This window comes from Pogona vitticeps, chromosome 3 (assembly GCF_051106095.1).
Source record: "Pogona vitticeps strain Pit_001003342236 chromosome 3, PviZW2.1, whole genome shotgun sequence".
Lineage (NCBI taxonomy): Eukaryota > Metazoa > Chordata > Lepidosauria > Squamata > Agamidae > Pogona > Pogona vitticeps.
In genome coordinates, this window is record NC_135785.1 from 219,009,116 (window position 1) to 219,029,376 (window position 20,261).

At 39.5% G+C, this 20,261-nt stretch overlaps 1 protein-coding gene across 3 annotated transcripts in view; it reads left to right on the forward strand.

Annotated features, from left to right (window-relative positions):
* Positions 1-252: 252 nt before the first annotated feature.
* The window catches only part of HTR1F (5-hydroxytryptamine receptor 1F), a 132,192-nt gene continuing 112,183 nt past the window's right edge, over positions 253-20,261 (forward strand). For 2 of the 3 annotated variants that reach the window (XM_078389808.1, XM_078389809.1), the window contains exon 1: positions 257-513. The gene's annotated coding sequence lies outside the window, so the exon portion shown is untranslated. Of the gene's footprint in view, positions 514-20,261 lie in introns of all 3 variants that reach the window. The other variant, XM_020811008.3, reaches the window with a different exon arrangement.

The following is a 20,261-nucleotide window of genomic DNA, read 5'->3' on the forward strand; positions in this document are numbered from 1 at the left end:
CTCTGCATGATACTGGGCTCAGTGCGAATAATATTACAGATCAGGGATTTTGACTTACTAGTGATCCTAAGTTAGGAGGAACTGTCATGACTTCGATATGCCATGCTATACTTTGAAGAGACTTTGAGATATGTGGAAGAAAATTGCTTTCTCGAGTCCTCGCAGCCTCTCCTAAGGGCGAATGAATCACTGACAGGAACGGATGTGGTTCGACTGAGCAGCGATTTAAGTATCCAGCAGGTGGCGGTGACTGAGCCTGTTTTTGGCTTTCCTACGCTATTCAACACGAGAAGCAACAGCAAGTGCCGGCTGTCGTTGCTGAGCCCGAGAGTCATCTCAGCTGCTTTTGCTGCCTCACTTCAGTTAAGGTGTCATTTACAGAGATGGCCCTCCTTGCAGACTGGACTATTGTACCATCACCCTTGGAAACTCTCAAGCCTGGAGCTGACTGCTGGAGATGCTCAAGAGCAGGAACCCATTGATTGGAATGGGATGAGCTGACGAAGCCTGGAGGTGAGACGTGCATGCATACTATTCAGTGGGACACTTTTGACGATCTGCCTGTCCATGCTTTTGCCTAGCTTTTGCCCATAGAAAATCCACCTTTCTGTGCCTTCTGTCTCCTGCAACATTTCTAGCAAAACACCTGTAGGGAGCTGTGATCGTCTCAGCTTCTCTTATGGGCAATAGTTTCAGGAATGGCTTCCAGGTCACATAGGTGAAGGGTGATCAGATGCAAGAGAGGACAAAGCACCCATCCCTGTTCAGAGTAATACTAAGACAGATTTCATTAAGTGAAGCTTTTCTCATGATTTGAACCTGTGGCACAATAAGCTGTACCTGCTGAAATCTGCCTGCCCCCCCCCAATCTCCACAATTCTTAGTAAAAAAATAAGTCCTGTCTTCCTGAGAAGGGAATTCTGATCTGAATCAGAAATAAGAAAATCTATGTTGACTGGGGGAACATAATCGGAGCATACAGAATGGCAGAGAGAAACTATAGCCAGGCATTACAACTATCTTTAATCTTCCTTTCTGACATTCCTCTGGGGCTTTCTTCAGTCAACTGCTGTGGTCACAATTTTGACTTGTACTGTATATTTTGTTAACCCCGTTATAAGGTATGTGTCCTGGGGCATGAGTCCCACTGAATTTAAGGCAACTTTCTCCCAGGGGACAGGTGCCCAGACCTGCAGGGATCTCCACCTGCTAGCCCTGAAGACAGACAGTGCACCAAAATGATACAGCTGTTTCTGCCAACATCCCTGACAGCGAAACTCTTTGGTACTCTCTAGCTGTGTCATACCTTACAGCTTGGGGGCATTCGGCTTTCATTCCACAAGTTGCCTGTTTTGAAACTGTTCCTTTAATTTTTCCCCACCTACCTTTGCCAGCAATGTCTTATGTTTATATAGAGCTGAACAGGAAAAACTTTTGGCTGGCTCTTCTGTTTCATGTTTGGGAGGCTTCTGTTCTTTGGATCCAGGTTAGAGACAAAAGTCTTGCTTCATTGCAAGGTCCTGCATTTACATCCTCTCCAGCTTTCTGTGTTCTGGTAATATGCATTTTGGTGTATTTAGAAAGATGAATATACACACACTCTTACTGCAGAGAGTCAGCATAGCATCTTGTAACACAAGGCAGCAAATGTGGTAAGAGACTCTCTTTCCACAGGCTCTCAGCCTATTTCATATAAAGAATGAATTGACAGTTCCATTTATCCCTGTTTGTGCTCTCTTTCTCTGTGTGTGTTTGGATTTCTTTAGTAAACTGTCACTGTATTAAAAGAAGAATGAATTATATGGAGGAAAGACAAACTTAGCCATCTGATAACCTGCCTACAGGTTTTAAAGATAATGGACTCTCAGCAGAAGCAAAGATTGTCCTTGAACCACCTCAAATGTAATTGTTTTTGTGTGTGTGTGTTCTTTGGTTTTCATTGCTGAAACAAAGTGATATAAAAGGTCATTGAGACAATTTTATTCTGCCCACAGGTTTCAATAAATTATTGGAAAAATCACTGTTCGTTTCCAGATATTTATCCAGGACAATTTTTAATACAACATTTCAAAACCTTTTAAAAGCTGTTCATAACTCTTTGGGCTTCTAAGATTCTGGTTCAAAGTAACCAGACAATTTCTTTTCAAACACATCTTTTAACTCATTACTCCGGAAATGTTGCCAACATATAGCATCTCTATCTGTGAATCACAATGAACCTGAGTAAAAATATAGGATATAGAAATACAGATTTGAATCTCATAATGCAAACCTACATTCTCCATGATTCCTGAAAGCAATCAGTTGTACTAAAAGCTTGTTGCTTAAAATTCCTTAGGGACTACCAAAACATTTTTGTAATCAGAAAACCTATGTTGACCAATATTCAGAGAAAAATACTTTTTAGAATTGCTAATATTCACATGGAGATAGATGCCCAAGGCCTCAAAATACACCGGGGAATTTTGGCAGATGCCTGAATGGGTCTGGTGGTAGCATTCACTGGTGAATTCTGAGAAATAAATATGGAATTCAGACTCATGAAACCAAATTCCACAAGTGTGGGATGTTTAGCATAGCATTCATGCATGGCAACATATGTGGAATATATCTGAATGTAATTGGTCACCATGTGAAGCCATTCACTTTTCCTCTCTGTGTGTCTACAATAACGGCAAAACAATGGTAGTAAAGTTGTTCTGTGAGGGGGAAAGCTACCTAAATCCATATTTTAGGACCCACCAAAATGCCACGAAATAGTGAAAGTTCTTCATCAGGCAAGGTGGTATTAAAAGGAAGGAGGAAGAAGATGGGATGTTTAGAAAGTAGGCCCAGTGTTGTAGCTAAGAAGGTTGCTGTTAAACGCAGCCCCAAAATGGAGATTGCAGAGTAACTGGTAGGTGGGTGCAGGTATCAATTTATATCTAGCAAAGCATTCTGAAATGGAAAAGCAATGTTGGGGTCATATCCTGGAGTACATATCAGAGTTGTCATATTTACATATTCAAATATCTCTGGCCAGGCACTAAATCAGGCACTAAAACAATTTAAATAACAAACAGTTGAAAACAATTTACAATTATGTTAAATGTTTTAAACCATTTTAAACTATGTATAATTTTCTAAAAATTAGAGATGTGCACACATGATTGTCGTCAGCTTCTGATTCTTCCTTTAGTCCAGGACTTTTTTTTGTAATTATATAAATCAGGATGGGGTCAAACTACCTTCATCTAATTGCTTCTTTTGATTGGAAAGATAAGGAAAGATTGCCCATCCTTGCTTTAAATCCATAATGGTACATCCTGCCTGCATGAGTTGCAACATTCCCATTGCTCTGTTATAATTTGGCTTGGGCATTTTGCAATTTGCTGCTTCTTCCCAAGTCATCTGGTTTTTTCTGCTTTCTTGATTGCTTAAGTCTAATTCTTCTTATCCTTGGACAAAAATCAGCTTCTAATTCTGGGTTTCCAGTGTTTCATGTTTGTTTATCTGCTTTGACTGAAGTCAGAATGATGCATTAGGAAATGTATCAGAATGCTGCCAGTCATGTGGTATAAGAAGCTTGAGCATCTCATGTTTACACAAAAGTCTCTGTTAGGAACATATGGTATTCCAGGGTTGTTGTTTTTTACCTTCCCATAACAACAAATAAAAAAAGGATGTTGAAAAATTCACATGATGTGTAACATCACTTCATTTCTCAGTATCCTAGATTTTAAAGATCCCACTTCAGTCATGTAATCTGCATGGTAATTGTCACAGTAATGATTATAAAATGAAGTTTCTGTACTGCAGATATAACCATTATGGGTAAAATTGTGCATAACAATTAAGAATATGGCTGTTGCTTTTCAAAATGGGAGTAAGAAGTAGAATTATGATGGCCAAATAAAGAAGGAGAAAAGGCTCCTGTACCTTTAATAGCTGTATAGAAGCAAATTTCAGCAGATCTTGTTTCCATGACAAGCTACACCTGCTGAACATCCTGCTCTTAAAGGTATAGAAGTCCTCTTTTCTTTCACACGTAAAGACCTTACAAAGAACAGCCGAATGAGAAAGGAGTTGAGCTCTAACAGATCACGGAATCAGTTGGCAGGAGGACGCCAAGGAGCCATTGTTCCACACCTTTGCTGCAAAGAGTGATGTAATTTGAACGTTCTACACTCTAGACTTAGTTATGTCAGGAGGGGGTTTTAGATCAGAGTTTGCAAAAAGTTACTTCTTTTTCACTACACCTCCTAGGATACCCCAGCATGCATGGCCGGTGGCTATGCTGGCTGGGAAATTCTGGGAATTGTGTCTCTCTGGATTTGGCTTCTGTGTCAAAATATTAGAGCAAAATAAAACACACACACAAAAAAAACTAAAATCTATGCAGGTCAAACTTGATTAAAAGAAGAAAAGAAATACTCCTAGCATGTATTGTTTTGCATTCTGTGCTTAGTTAAATCATAACCCTATTGTCATAACTTGATGAGTTAAATGGAGTTCACTTCTATTGTCCTGAAACAGAATATATCTTACCACTGAGCACAATGTGGTTGTAGGAAAAAAAATCTTTTAAAAATAAAAATGAGAAAACTGCCATTTGTAACCAGCATAGTGTGGTGGACAGAGTGATATATTATTAATCAGAAGACCCGAGTCTCACTTAGCCATAGAAACTCATGAGGGACAGGAATGGAACCAGTAACACCACTCCTTCAATATCTCACTTACCTTGAAAACCCTGTTAGAGTTAATGTAAATTGGTCCTAATCTGACAGCATGAAACATAATAAAACATGTACATACCAATTGTAAAATGCTTTTATAAAACATTGCTGGTTCAAATATGTGGATGCTCTACTGCACTTTGGGTGGTCAGAGAGATTACCTGGGCTACTGGATCCTGGACTTCAGTCCAACCACATCTGCACTGCAGGCTGCAAGGCCCTTCAGCCACTATGAATGAAAAACATTGTCTAGTGCAGTGGTTCTCAAACTGGGGTCCCCAGATGTTCTTATACCGAAATTCCCAGAAAACTTCAGCAGTTGCTGTGCTGGCCAGGATTTCTGAGAGTTGCAGTACAAGAACATCTGGGGACCTAAGTTTGAGAACGACTCATCTAGTGAACTCCTGTTCATGTATTTCTTTGGAATATGACCATGCAAAATGTTGGTTTAACCACCCTGAAGATACAGCTTTAAAGCCTGGTGTGTGTTAAATATTGTAGATATGGGGCAGGGGATGTGTGTGTCTTGACTTCTTTGTTTCTGTCCTTTCTACTACTTATGAGAACACACATATAACCCTACCCATTAACTACCACTGCTATTTTGAGCTACAATAAGCCAGCACAACTGGAGGTATAAGCTCTGTGCAGCCTTTTATCTAAGCTACCTTCACTAATTCAGTTAGAGAGGAGTGGCTTGCCCCACCTCCTTTTTGTTGGTTTCATAGTGGGGATGTAGCAAAGGATGACAGCTCAGATAGTTGATCAAAAGGGGTAATCTGCAAGACCAACCTGTTTTGACTTGAGATGATCTAGTCCAGATAATTCATAACAAATGATGCTAAGACATTGACTTGGCCTTGGCTAGACTGAATGTCTCACTTATAAATGTTGTTAACGCCAGTTATAAACCTTAAAAAAGCCATTGATTTTTAGTAATGGTTTTTCCATTTATATACCCTTCCAACACCCCTTTCATGGAAGGTGGGGTGTCCAGCCATCAATTTGTAGAAATTTTATACTTTGCTATTCCTCCAAAGATTTCAGAGTACCTTTTTTTTCCACAATAAACTTTTAAAGAAAGCTAGACCAAGAAATATAATGATTTAATCCTGACCGTTCAGCTAGTATTATCAACAAGGATCAACTTCAGGAGAAAAGGCACTCAATTTACATCCTGGAAACAGACTATCCCACTCTAGATATTTTTTTCTTCAGGATTTCAACTACACATGTGCCTTTTTAAACCTGTCAGGTGCAAGAACATTTTTGTTAGTACAGTGGTGCCTTGACTTACGACCGTCCCGACATAGAACCATTTCGCGTTGCGACCAGCTCCGGATGCAAAATTTTGCTTTGACTTGCTGCCGGAGCTTTGAGTTGCAAACAGAAAAGAGGCAGGGTAAAAAAGGCAGGTAATTCAAATTAGAGGACTAACCATTGGTCGGCAAAGAGCTTCTTTGTAGCTCTTTCGCCCCAACTGTTAGAGTGTGTGCATTTGCAGAGAGGCTTCGGACTGCTTGGTGCTGCTTTCTGCTTCTGGGTGAGTACATTTACAGGGTTTTGCAGGGTGGTTTTGGGCTGGAGGGTTATGTTTCTAGTGCTGTGATTTTGTGTGTGTGTTTGGTGCGTGGGGCTTTTTTCAGCCCCATTGCCTTCTGATGGGGCTTGCTCTGTTTGTTTGTGTTTTCTTATTTTTTTTTTATCCCCATCACCTTCCGATGGGGCTTTTTGTGCTGTTTATATTTGGGGTTTTTTTTCTTTCAGCTCCGTCACATTCCAATGGGGTTTCCTATGCTGTTTATTTTTGGTGGGTTTTTTTTCTTTTCTTTCAGCACCACTGTGTGGTATTTTGTGTGGTTTTTTTTTTATTATTATTTTATTTTTTCAGCCCCATCACATCCCAATGGGGCTTCCTGTGTGGTGTTGTTGTTGTTTTCAGCCCCGCGTTCCAGTGGGGCTTGCTGTTTGGTAGGGGTTTTTTTGTTTTGTTTTGTTCTTAATTTTTTCCCCCAGCCGGAACAGATTAATGGGGTTTCAGTGTATTCCTATGGGAAATGGTGCTTCAACGTACGCCCATTTCAAGTTATGCCCATCTTCTGGAACGGGTTATGGTCGTAAATTGAGGCACCACTGTAATAGAACAGAAAGGGCAGGGCAGGTGGGGGGAAGTGTTACACATCCCTCCCCCTGCTACTTCTGCAGTTCCCATGCATGCCCACTCATGCACACTAACTGTTCCCATTTAAATGGACTGTAGGAGTAGGCAAAGATCTGGCTAATGTTGCAAATGCTTATGTATAATGTATAGTTGTCTCTGGTTCATCACTCAAAGTGAATATGAATGTTACTCTAGTTCTTTTACCTTGGGAATCAGACAGTGTGATCTAAGCCTCATGGTATTTCATGAGCAGCCTAAAAATAAGGGGAATATTTATGTGACTTTTTAATTTCCTAGGTAAACGCTAAAATCCTAAACACACATACTCAAAAGTAAACCCCACTGAGTACCAGAACAGGATTAAGAGATCTGCTTTGAGTAGTACCATGAAGACAGGGTAGATGTATTGGTGTCTGAATTGTGTAGAAAGTGTTAGCCATACTGGGTTGGGTGGGTACTGAGTTAATGATCAGAAAACATGTAGTCTTGCATGGGCCCTGATCCCACTGCACTCAGTAGGAACTGGAGCATGTGAGGTAAGGAGTACTGTATATCCAGCACTGTAGCCTCTTTAAGACACATACTGTCTGAATGCTCTGTGCCTTTCAAGCTACGAATCCTAAACTTTCTTGCAAAAGCATTTGCACTCATGTTCTATCTTGCTAACTGGCTTGTTTGGCTCTTGCATACATTAAATTTTGCACATAGATTTCTCAGAGCGTGTCTGTATGGTTATAGCACTCTGATGCCACTTTAACTGTCCTGCTCTAGTAGAAAGTCTTGATACTAGTACACATGTTGTACAAGTGCTGAAAGAAAATAATCCAGGTTCCCCCCCCAACATGTATGACATTCTCCAAATACGCTGGACTGCATGGTCAGCAAATGCTGTTATGGTCTAGCACATCTAGAGGATGACAGCTTCTGGAATGCTGTGCTAAGCATTCTAGGACCTCTGTGCTTGCTGGTAACTGGGTGTAGTACTTATTTGAGAAGCCTCTGTTTTCACTTAATATATACTTCCCAAGTTCTGGATGCAAAACACTCCTATTAAGGAACACACTTCTGTTCCTTGTTACTAAACTAATGTCTAGGTAAATATATATCAGATTGCAGCCACAATCTGTGACTGGACACACACATATTGTCCAAATTACACATGATACACATGTTTCTTTTCCTGCATCTTCCTATTATTATTAAGCTGAGTAAATGGACCAGGCTTATTTTTAAAAAACACACACACCACACAAAAAAGTTGGGGACTACTAGTTGGGAGTTTGTTCCCCAAACTGAGGAAAATATAAATTAATTTGTTAAATTATCTCAGAAAATCTTGGTTGACTATTACTGAAGGAGGGTTTATGAGAGCTTTAGGTTTGTGCAGCAGTTTCTAATGGTGACTGAGTAGGTTGTCTTGGTGAATTATGTACATCAGCTGGTGTCAACCTTCTCATTTTATGAGCAGAAAGTAAAATTGCATTGCAACAAACGCAGGTGTCTGCTTCTGACACAGAATGATCTAAAAGCAGAGTAGAGCTAATGAGTCAGCATGTTAAAAGCAAGAATCCTGTCAGAATCTCCCTGGTAAATCTATACTAAGAATACACAGGGGAGGCAGCACAGAAATGATACATGATACTTACATTACCTGTAAATTTTGGGACTAGACCTTGAAAATGTTCTGGTTTTGGAGTAGGTGATACTGGGTGTTGTAGTCCAAAAAAGGAACTTTTCCAGGCTCTGCTGAGGACCAGTCTATATGTAACATTGTTCACACATTTTTTTAAAAAAAAGAGCTTAAACCTAGCCATTCCATTGGTTTAAGAAAAAGCTATCAGGTATTCCGGCTATCAGCTATCAGGTGACCCTTATCTGGAATCCTAACATTTATTGATTGATTTTATTAGATTTCTACCCGCCCATCTAGACCAATGGGTCCCATGCCAATTTCCTACTCAAAATCTCCTTTTTGTGCCATGCTATCAGCCCTCTGGAAGTGATCATTTCTGTAATAAAAACTGTTGTGGAATGTGATCCTATCAAGGTGCCATTTTCAGCAGGAATATGAAATACCCCCATATGGGAAAAATGTCCTGATATGGTCTCATTTAGACTTGGACAGTGATCCAAGAAGAGAGCTCACAGCTATTTTCATTTGAAATAAAACTGACTCATTTAGACATGCTCTTTTTAAAAGTATGAATTGTCATGTGTAGTTTGGCCCATATTGAAGATAGAACGCAAATCATATTACAGTGGTACCTTGCAAGATGAATGCCTCGGGCAACAAAAAACTCGCAAGACGAAAGCCTCTTGCAAGTTTTTGGGTGCCCCACAAGACGAAGATATTTTCGTCTTGTGAGGTACGTTTTCCCATAGGAATGCATTGAAATTTAATTAATGTGTTCCTATGGGCCAAAAAACTCTGAAAAAGTCATTTACCAGGTAGGGAGCTGGGGAAGCACCATCAGAGGACTGGTGGGGGTCGCCCGCTACCATGATCGCCAGTTTCCTAAGCCTCTGAAGACTTCCCCAGCACCATTGGAGGACTGCCGGGGGACCTCTGAAAGCGGCAATCGCTGTCCTCCGATGGTGCTTCCCCATTCCTGCGATGGTGCTTCCCCAGCTCCCTACCTGGTAAGTGACTTTTTCAGAGCTTTTTGGCCCATAGGAACGCATTAATTAAATTTCAATGCATTCCTATGGGAAAACATACCTCACAAGATGAAAATTTCGCAAGACGACAGGACTCGTGGAACAAATTATTTTCATCTTGCAAGGCGCCAGTGTATAGTCCTATATTTAGGCTGTAACCCAGTATGTACTTACCTGGAAGTCAACTTCACTTAAGACACTGTTCTTACTACTATGTAAACAGATAGAGGATTCTGTAGATAAAATCTCAAGACTAAGATTTCTGAACAGATACACTGAAAGGTAGGTGTAACAAATTCCCATAGATCACAAATCAAAGTTAAGCCCTTCTAAAACCATTTGATTTCAATTAGTTAAATTAAGCATGTGCTTAACACTGCCATGGAAAAACTGGAGTGATTAAGCTCTTAACTTTAATAGGATTGTGCCCCTAAGTTGTTCTTTCAAAGTACAATACCTTCTAATCATCTCTACTCAAGTCATCACCTTGAGCCATCATCTTAACTGGAAATGTAATTTTCATGAACCATCAAAGGTCAGGTAAAAGAATGGCTGAATTCATTTCTACAGCTAATACCAAAATACTGCAAGGAGCTGATAAGGGTCTTCATTGCCTCATTCGCTTCATTCATAAGAATAATGATAAGTTCTTGAGTCTGAAGAGCTGAGAAGGGGGGAATCGTTTAATCTGATGAGTGAATCTCTCTTTAAAAAAACAAGTTTATTTGTTACTTATTTTAATAATTAATTTGTTAATATTACACACACTATCAGTACTTCAGTTTTTCTATGAACCATGGTACTACTCGTAAGACCAATTAATAAGACAAAATTGAGATATCACTACACAGAAATGTTTTTCAATACAAAAATATATATTGAACCTCAAAGATAAAAACTGCAATCCTATAGATGCTGTTTATATAATATAATAACCTTACTGAACTCAGTGGGATCTCCAAGTAAATACATATATAGAATTGCGTTGTACTGCACAACTCTGGAGGAGGTGAAAAATACCTCAGTCCATAAACCTCTTAAATTGAAGTTCTCCCATGGATGTCAAAGTGGTTTCCTCTGAGGAGCAAAATCTATGGACCTGAAATTTCCAGTAGAAACTTCATCTGCTTAAATTGTTGCCATTGTTTAATATAATTCTGATGTTTCCCCTTTCTAGCTGAAGTTAAACATAATTTCAAATAAGTCATAAGGTACCATTTTTGGTAATGGATGATAGTCACCACACATTTGTTTGTCAACAGTGACAGCTGCACAATTTTGTTGTGCAAAAGACAAAATGGAAATCATATTCAGCAAAGTAATTACATGATGAAACAGAAAGGTTGCGGGTGTGCTAGAATCACCCTAACATCAGAGCAAGTAACAGAGAAAAAAAGAAGCACATTTTCATCTAATAGGTATATTGTGTTCCTGCTAACTAGAGGGCGCAGTTACACCAATCATTTGTATCAGCTTTTGTCCTGATGATTTTGAAATTGATCTTATGTCACATGGGTTTTGTTTCGCTGTACTCATTCACTCTGGAGGAACTGCACTCTGATTTTAATTTGTGGGGGGGGGGGACTGCTTCTGGAAACAACACAAGATGGAGCCACAATAGGCAAGGGATGGAGCCATAGAAAGCACTGGTATCTGCAGCTATAGGAATCCATGCAATCTGGCATCACCACCCAAATTCTGAAGGCTGAATTCTGTCTGGGGGAGATTCCCAAGGGGCTCTACATCTTGGATCCCAGAGACAGAAGGCTTTGGGGAATCCACAAACTGGGAGTGAGAGAGATGGAATATTTCAGTGCCATGGAGGTCTTCGGGAGAATGCATTGCATAAGTAATACAGCACTAATTTTAAAACAAAACTAAAATAAAAATAATGTATTATATATGCACTTCAGGGCTCTGCAGTTTGAGACCAGTAATTAACCAAAGGCTTCATTTATTGCAAAATAAATTGATTCCAAAACAGTGTTAAAATTAAAAAGCCTCTATGAATCTATTTTAAAAAATAATTGATTGGCAGTTAAACAAATGTGGGGTTGGCTGTGCATTGTGTAGTTGTGATTTTTAAACTTGATTTTGAACATGCAAATCCCAATTCAAACAAAGGCTTTGTTGCTCATGTGACCACGCTCTGGGAAAAGCGAACTACCTTTAAGCAGAGGGGGATCATAGCTCACAGATCTTCTGCAGAGCACAGAAGAAGGTCCTGTGTTCAATCCCCAGCATCTCCAGCTAGGGTGGAAAATAAATTGCACATAAAAGTTGCCTAGGAAAAGTGATAAGGGGATATAACTTACTCATTTACTTAAGCTAAAACTTCAGTAATACCTGTGCCATATTTCGCATTTCTTGCTTTTATTTCAGAAGATTTTGAGGACAAAGAGACAAACAAACGTACTTTCAAAAATATTTATATGACTTAGTTATTTTTGTACCTAAGCCTCTGTAAACATCTGTAGGGAGTGTCCTTCAAAAAATATGCTTGGTTTGCTGAAGAAATGAATGTTTTGTCTGGTACAAGACATTTTGTTGTCTGAGCACATGGTAACCCCCCCCTCAACGCCCCTTTCACCTACAAAAGCCTACTCAGTCAATAATCGAATCGTATTACAAGGTTGATGGCAAGACATCATCCCCTTCTCTTAAAGGTATCCATTTAGGCTGTGTGTAACACATAGTTCTGTCCTTCAGCCAAGGAGAACAACTGGTGGTCTGCCACTATTGACCCTTCCATACTTGCAACTATCTTACTCTTCCTAATAAAAGGTTGGCTGTGATGAGCAGCACAAACAACATACCCGTATTTTTCGCTCCATAAGACGCACCTTTCCATAAGACGCACCAATTTTTTAGAAGAAGAAAACAGGAAAATATAATCTGTTTTCTTCGCTCCATAAGACGCACAGACTTTCCACCCCCCTGTTTTGTGGGGAAAAAGTGCGTCTTATGGTGCAAAAAATACGGTATTGTTCCTACACAGTGCTGTGTTAATCCTGGATGACTTAGGCCTACCATTATGGAGCAGCTCATATTTACAGCAGCATGAATGTTAGGTTCCAGTTTAGTAAGTACTTTCCTTAATGCAGAAAGAATGTTCAAACACTGCCTTATGTAAGCCTAAAACAAAAATCAAGAAAATATTCAAAATAATATTTATTGTGTTAATGTTCAGAGAGGGGACATAGGTAGCCATGTTACTCTGTTGCGGCGAAAACAAAAAATAGTCTCATGGGTCCTTAGAGAGTAATCATTTCTATTTGGCATAAACATTACTGAACCATAGCTCACCTCACATTTGAGACTCATCCCAAAAAAGAGTCAAGTTGCCAGTACCCCCTTGCAGGTGTCCAGCCTGCTCACTCAAGGGCTAAATGTGGGAAGCAAGCCCCGTACTTACCCAGGAACCCTGTCCCAATCTTCCTGTGTAGTTAAAAAGGGATTTTGCTTACATTGTCTGCCTAGGCTCCCAATCATGCATCAGTCTCTGCTTCAATTCAAATTCAATTCACTTTTTGATTTACACAGTGAATTGGGAAGTGAGAGTCAAACTCTACTTTACAGATCTCCCACCATTAGAAACTGAAATCCATTAATGTTTCAAGAATATGATTCAAGCAATTATCCACCATGATCAAGTGGTCATACCTGCAAATGGATCCTGGCCTCACTTCCCAAGAACCAGGCACAAAACAAAGTAAGCTAATCTGCAAATCATGGAAGGCGTGAAAATCTTCTCTTATGACAATCAGCCATCCTCAGTATTTTAGGAATTCCCTCTTCTAATGTAATTATGTACTTGGCCCTGAATGAGTGGAAATGGGGCTCTCAGGCTATTGTGGGGCACATTAAATGTATTGATGTATTCGCGAAGGCTTTCACGGCCGGGATCTAATGGTTGTTGTGGGTTTTTCGGGCTTCTTGGCCGTGTTCTGAAAGTGGTTCTTCCTAACGTTTCGTCAGTCTCTGTGGCTGGCATCTTCAGAGGACAGCACAGTTTGCTGTCCTCTGAAGATGCCAGCCACAGAGACTGGCGAAACGTTAGGAAGAACCACTTTCAGAACACGGCCAAGAAGCCCGAAAAACCCACAACAACCATTAAATGTATTATTTAGACAATTGGAATATTTTATTTTATTTTTGCTGTGGTTAGTTTCTGCTTCATTACCTCTACCATAGAACTGGATGACTCTCAGAATGGTAAACCAAGGTCTTAGATGTTCCATTAGAACTGACATATAGAGATTATACAACTGAAATGAAAGGATTAGGTAAATGCAAGAATGGAACAGATTCAATGGGTACTTGATAATAGAAACAAGTAGAATATGAGAGACACACATCAAAACAATATTTTTAAATCAACCCAAACTTCTACTACTTTTTCATTAAACTCTGATGCCACCAAACCAGCCAAAACAGAGCAGAATGGCAACTTCTGAGGAGAATAAACTATCAAAAATCACAAAGCATATGTAAGCCGCCTAGAGTGGTCGAAATGACTAGATAGATGGGGTATAAATACAATAAAAATAAATAAATAAATAAATAAATAAATAAATAAATAAATAAATAAATAAATAAATAAATAAGAACTGATGTAACAAGCCACATAACATAACCAGGAATCTTCTAGTACCCTTTCTGGGCAAAAAAACAAACAAACCCTTATTCAGTGAAACAGCTTGGAACAACAATCTACTAGTATGACAATCCAACAAAATGTACCTGTCCCATCAGACTAGAGCTTCAAACTGTCCACAGGAACCACATTCCAGTGCCCATTCTGAGTGGAAAAGTGATATTACAGGGGAAAAATGCAACTTCCAAGTGGATCACCAAATGAAACTGAAACAGCACATGAGAGCAGAGGGAGCTGATGACACAATCCACAAAACATTCCAAGGAAACACATCCCTGTACCTTTCCTGTGCAGGAAATCAATAGTCAAAAAAGGTGAGAGTGGCAATAGTATAAATCACTGTCACAAAAGAGTAGAGGGGACTAATGCAACAAGCCACAAAATATCCACAGAAACCATAGTGGCAATCAATCATCCATATCTGATGCTACGATCAAGGGTCATCTTGCCATGAAAAGTAGTATCATATCTGTATTGCCCTAATGTTAAGGGCATGGCCCTTAATGGCTCCAATTTCTTAGCATTTTGATATTCATATGAATATGGCAAGCCTGCAACACAGCATGTTAAACCAAAAATGTTATTGATCGTGGAACTGTGTATAGATAGGCCTGATAGCCTGCAGTGATAATAGCATCAATGTGCAAAAGTATTTTGTGTATTTTGCAAAGATTTCGGGAGATCTGGTGGATGCTCTTAGAACTTGCTGATATCCATAGAAAGTGTCATCTTGAGGAGTGGAGGACAGAATATAGATTAAAGCCTCTAAACTCTATAAGATAATAGCAGCTTTTGGAAAGGGATGTATGTTCTTGAATGTTTGGGTGCATACCAGAAGTGCAGTATGACTTAGAAAAATGATGTGATCCTTTCAGATGTATTCACTATCACTGTAAATCCAAAGCCTAATTTCAAAGGAAAAATGCTTTAAGAAGGCAGTCTCCATTTTATTTATTGCTGGCTATTCTTCTGACGAGGAAAGATAATATTAGTTAACAATAATTCCAGATGATTACTTCAACAGACAAATGTTGCCACCCATTTACTTCCCGTTTGCTACTGATTCTTCCTCTGCCCATGTAGTATGGCTGTGTGCTGTTCATGATTCATCCACATGGAGCACAAAAACAGCAGCCGGCATGCCAAACTACTGCACTAGTTGTCACCTCTTCTACAAGATACTTTCCCTCCTACTTCTTATTTAGTGCTGTCACTTTGCAAAGCAGTTGTCTGCAGATGGCTTAGTTCTTTGTTACCACAATTAGGGAGGACAAAGTATTTGCAAAGTATGAGATGACTCATGGGCAGGTCAGCAAATTATTGAGTCTCTAGTTGCCTTTGCTACTTAGGGGGGCAGAGAGGTCAACAAATCACTGCATCTCTTATTGCCTTTGCTATTTGGAGGAACCACAGCTGTCATCTAATGGAGGCCAAAGGGCTTTCTCTTTAAGAATCTGTTCCATTTGTTTCTCATAATGAATGCTATGCAGAAATAATCCCTCCTCCTCCTCTTCCTCTTTAGTAATAAAAGTAGCAACAATTGTGTTTATAGCAGTATTTTCTATATTCAAAGCAGTGATAGTTAGAGGCAAATGAGGCTGGTGGGGCAGAGTAGCTAACAGAGATAAGCAGAGGCAGTGGTCCATGGTGGCAGGAAGCAGACCCCAAATGTGAAATTCAACAAAGCAGTTGCAAAAATTTGTGATGTTGCAAGAGTTGTGATAGGAATACTGGCTGTGTTTTAGAAACCCAAGCACACCTCCACACTAGGTAGGTATTCTTTAAAATCCTGGGGAGAAAATTGACAACAGCAATCAAGTCTGCAACAAAGCTTTTTTCAAAGGACTTTTCAGAGAAGGCAAAGTAATCAAAGCAGAATATTTATCTAGTTTTAAAGAGTGCCCTGTCCCTATCTAAACAAAATTTTGCCCCACTATCCTGGAGCTGGAAAAAAAAGGTCTTTATTGTAAGAACATATACTACTCAGATTTGAAAATATTTGAATTCACCAAACAATGCTATATCCATATAGTTTCAAATATATCTAAATCCAAAGTTGATAGTTCCGAATATCTATAATAATGGCCAGAGTCACAGAGCTTTCCCACAGCCATAAATACTCAACTCCCAAACAAACTGCACCAGAGCACAGAGTGCTACTCCTGTCCTCTGAAGATGCCAGCCACAGAGACTGGCGAAACGTTAGGAAGAACAACCTTCAGAACACGGCCAAAGAGCCTGAAAAACCCACAACAACCATTAGATCCCAGCCGTGAAACCCTTCGTGAATACATATAATAATGATTCCTAATATTTAGAGTCCCATTAGTGCTATAGAAAGCAAAAGACTAGCTTTCTGCTTGCTAGAGGAAGAAGTGAAAGTGAAAACTATTTCTCATATTTTTGTTGAGAAATAAAATTTGAAGACACGTTATAGGGACGTGGTGGTGCTGTGGGTTAAACCGCAGAAGCCTCTGTGCTGCAAGATCAGAAGACCAAGTTGTCGTAAGATCGAATCCACATGACAGAGTGAGATCCTGACGCTTGTCCCAGCTCCTACCAACCTAGCGGTTCGAAAGCATGCAAAATGCAAAAATGCGAGTAGATAAATAGGTACCACCACGGTGGGAAGGTAACGATGTTCCGTGTCTAGTCTCGCTGGCCACGTGACCACGGAAACTGTCTTCGGAAAAACGCTGGCTCTATGGCTTGGAAACGGGGATGAGCACTGCCCCCTAGAGTTGGACACGACTGGACTAAATGTCAAGGGGAACCTTTACCTTTACTTTAGTGCCATGGACAGTGGAGACAGAGAATTCAGCATCTCCTGACTGAAGTTGCTATGGCTTTCACAATGGAGAGGGGCTAGGGTGAGAGCAGAAACCTGTTAATGAGCTTTGTCTATACGCATGACATCATGAAGCAGGCACAGACACCAGAAGGATATTTTTGACATTGATTATTTCCAATTGAAAGATGGACATTACTTATAAATCCCCTGAGCATTTGCTGCTTGGATATGATCTGGTGCAAACCTGCACTGCAACAGTTTTCTGTGTCCTTTTCTGAACCCTCAATTTACATTTACTATACAGTATCTCATTGTATATTGTTTACTTAATATAGTTGATATAGATTAATATATGTTATAAATTAGCAGGAAAATTATGATTAGATTAGATTAGATTAGATTAGATTAGATTAGATTAGATTAGATTCATTATTTGCTAGCATCTTTTGATGTACTTCCAGAGAGGCTATGCCAGCCAAATAATGGTCAAGATCCAAAGAACTGTTTTGTACTCCACATATATAGCAAATATTTTTGCTCTATTCTTAGCCTATGTTGTCTTGTTGTGCCCTCTAATGTTTGTTTTTCAATATCAGGCCATCTAGAGTGCCTTTTGATATGGCATAAATGGGAACAAAAAAAAAAAAAAATCGTAGCAAATACCTTAGATAAACAAAGTTCTTTAGATCTTCCTGGCCACCACTGAGGATCCCATAAATGGAATTGATGGGCTCCTGCACCGGGAAAGGACAATTTATTCACCCATAGGCATGTTTTGTTTGAAAATCTACATAGAATTAGACCTACAAAGTAGGCATTCCATATGTTGTCACTGTAAAAGTGGTTAAATAGCATTTCTGAATTTCAGTCAGTTGCCATGTACAGGCTTAAAAAAACATAATACAACAGACAGATAGCTGTGAACAAAAGAAAAAAGGAAGGAACTTTTTAAATCCCAGCCTGTGTCCAAGTGATAATGTCCCATGGGGTGTGCGTGCGTGTGCGCATGTGCGTGTAAAATAAATCATGATTGTCAGGTTAGTGCCACTGTAATTTTCAGTGGATTCTAGAAATGGAAGTAATGGAGATTAAACTCTTCTGATAAATGTAACCCTAAATCCTGTGTGAACCCTATTGCTACCCTCAATGCTTTGAAATTACAATGATGTCAGAAGGTACCACACAGTTAGCAGGAGCTTTTTGAATCCTGGAGCATGAGAATTAAGTGATTTCTTAGCATTTGGAATATATTACTGCCCTATCACTAAGGCCTTCGCTCTATGCAGATGGCTGTATATATTTCAGCATTGGTTCAGAAGCTGATTATTTCTGACTCAAAATGTGTACTAGTTCTTGCTTTTTGTTTCTATTGTTCTATAAATGATGTATCATTATAAAATTATTAATAAAAGGAGGAGGAAGTACAAGTTTCAGCATGCTCCTCACTATAAATCCCAGGAGTAAGAAAGAGTTCAGATAGGATGGTTGTTGTGGATTTTTTGGGCTCTTTGGCTATGTTCTGAAGGTTGGTCTTCCTAACGTTTCGCCAGTCTCTGTGGCTGGCATCTTCAGAGGACAGGAGTAGCACTCTGTGCTCTGGTGCAGTTTGTTTGGGAGTTGAGTATTTATGGCTGTGGGATCAGCTTTTGACCTTTTCAGGAGATGGGTGATTATGGTGATCAGTGTGTTTTTGTTGTGGGTGTATTGTTGTGATAAGGAGGAGAGATTATCTGTCACTGTGATTCAGATGGGACCTTTCTGAAATTCAAAGAGAATAAAATTAACAGTGCTTCATTGGTTCTCTTTATAATCCTACATCTATTGTGGAATTACATCAAGCTAGTACAGTATATGCCTAGAAGCACATACTACTTTACTTCCGTAGTAATGATCCCTTTTCAGTCTATTCCCAAGAGAAGATTCAGATTTCCTTTTCAATAGCTAGATCAAGTATGTATGAATTATAGAGCTATTGTCCTAAATTAGGGCTGCTAATGCAATAGTTAAAAAGAATGCAATAGTTAAAAAGAGACAAAAATGTTTCAAATATTAACTTACACTCATGATTATACTGAACAACTAATACCTTGCATTTTAGTTCTCATCACCTACTTGTATTAAGCAAGTTTTGTGGTGCTTGCTATACTTTTGAGATGGAAAGAATGCTAAGTAAAAAGGAAAAATAAATAAACATTAGCACATTCAGTTACTTTAATGTATTATGGAAAACTTAGCAACATCAAAAATTCTAAAGCAGTGGTTCCCAATCTTGGGGAACCCAGGTGTTATTGCACTGCAATTCCCAGAAGCCTTCACCACCAGCTGTGCTGGTTGGGGTTTCTGGGAGTTGCAGTCCAAGAACAGCTGGGTTACCCAAGGTTAGGAACCTTTGTCCTAAATGGTCCTGAAAACAACACAGACAAATGGGAGTTGGGGGAAAAGGTTTGGGAATATTCAATAACAAATTATGGCACAACTCTAGTTTCATGTTTTCCCTGAAGCTGGGCACAACACTGCCCTCATAACTCTATGGGGCTTGAAGAAATGAAGCTGTATTTTAATCACCCCAAGTGGAGGCAAAAACTATCTGCAGTGCCCTTCCCACAAAAAAATGACACATTTGGAAGGCTCAAGGAAGCCAAATTATCAAGATTTTTTAAAAGGACACATTCTGAAATGTTTCTTGTTTCCCTAGAGATGAAACAACTTTGCAAAATTGTCTCCAAAACATGACCACTTTTTGTTCCCCTTCCTTCCTTCCTTCCTTCCTTCCTTCCTTCCTTCCTTCCTTCCTTTTGTAGCTGCCTCTCTACCAAATCAACAATGCCCCAGAAAAGCACTAGGTTGAAGGCTCTGTGGAGGAAGTAAAATAATATCCAGTCTGTTAATACAGTTCCTGTCATTGCCACTTCCAGTGGCAGTTCGAAAAGGGTGAGTGTGTGTGTGGGGAGGGGGGTTATGTACTTTGGAGGCAAAGGATAAAGCTGTGCTATATACCTCTGCTAATGGTGAGCCCTGTTTCTGAAAAATTATTAAAGGATGTCTCCTTCCCCTTGAGAAATTCAGTGACATTGCCCCTCTAATTCCTCTTCCAAAAACAAAGTGGAGACTTTTGAGAAGTAATTGGTGCCTAGCTATAATTTTACCCACCTTGCTCAATCTTCAGTTAAGATGATTTAGAAACCCATCAATAAAGTTCTGATAATGCTTTGTAGACTTTAGCAAGACACAGCGTATGGTTTATTAGGTGATGGTTCAGTTCAAGAATCTTTGACC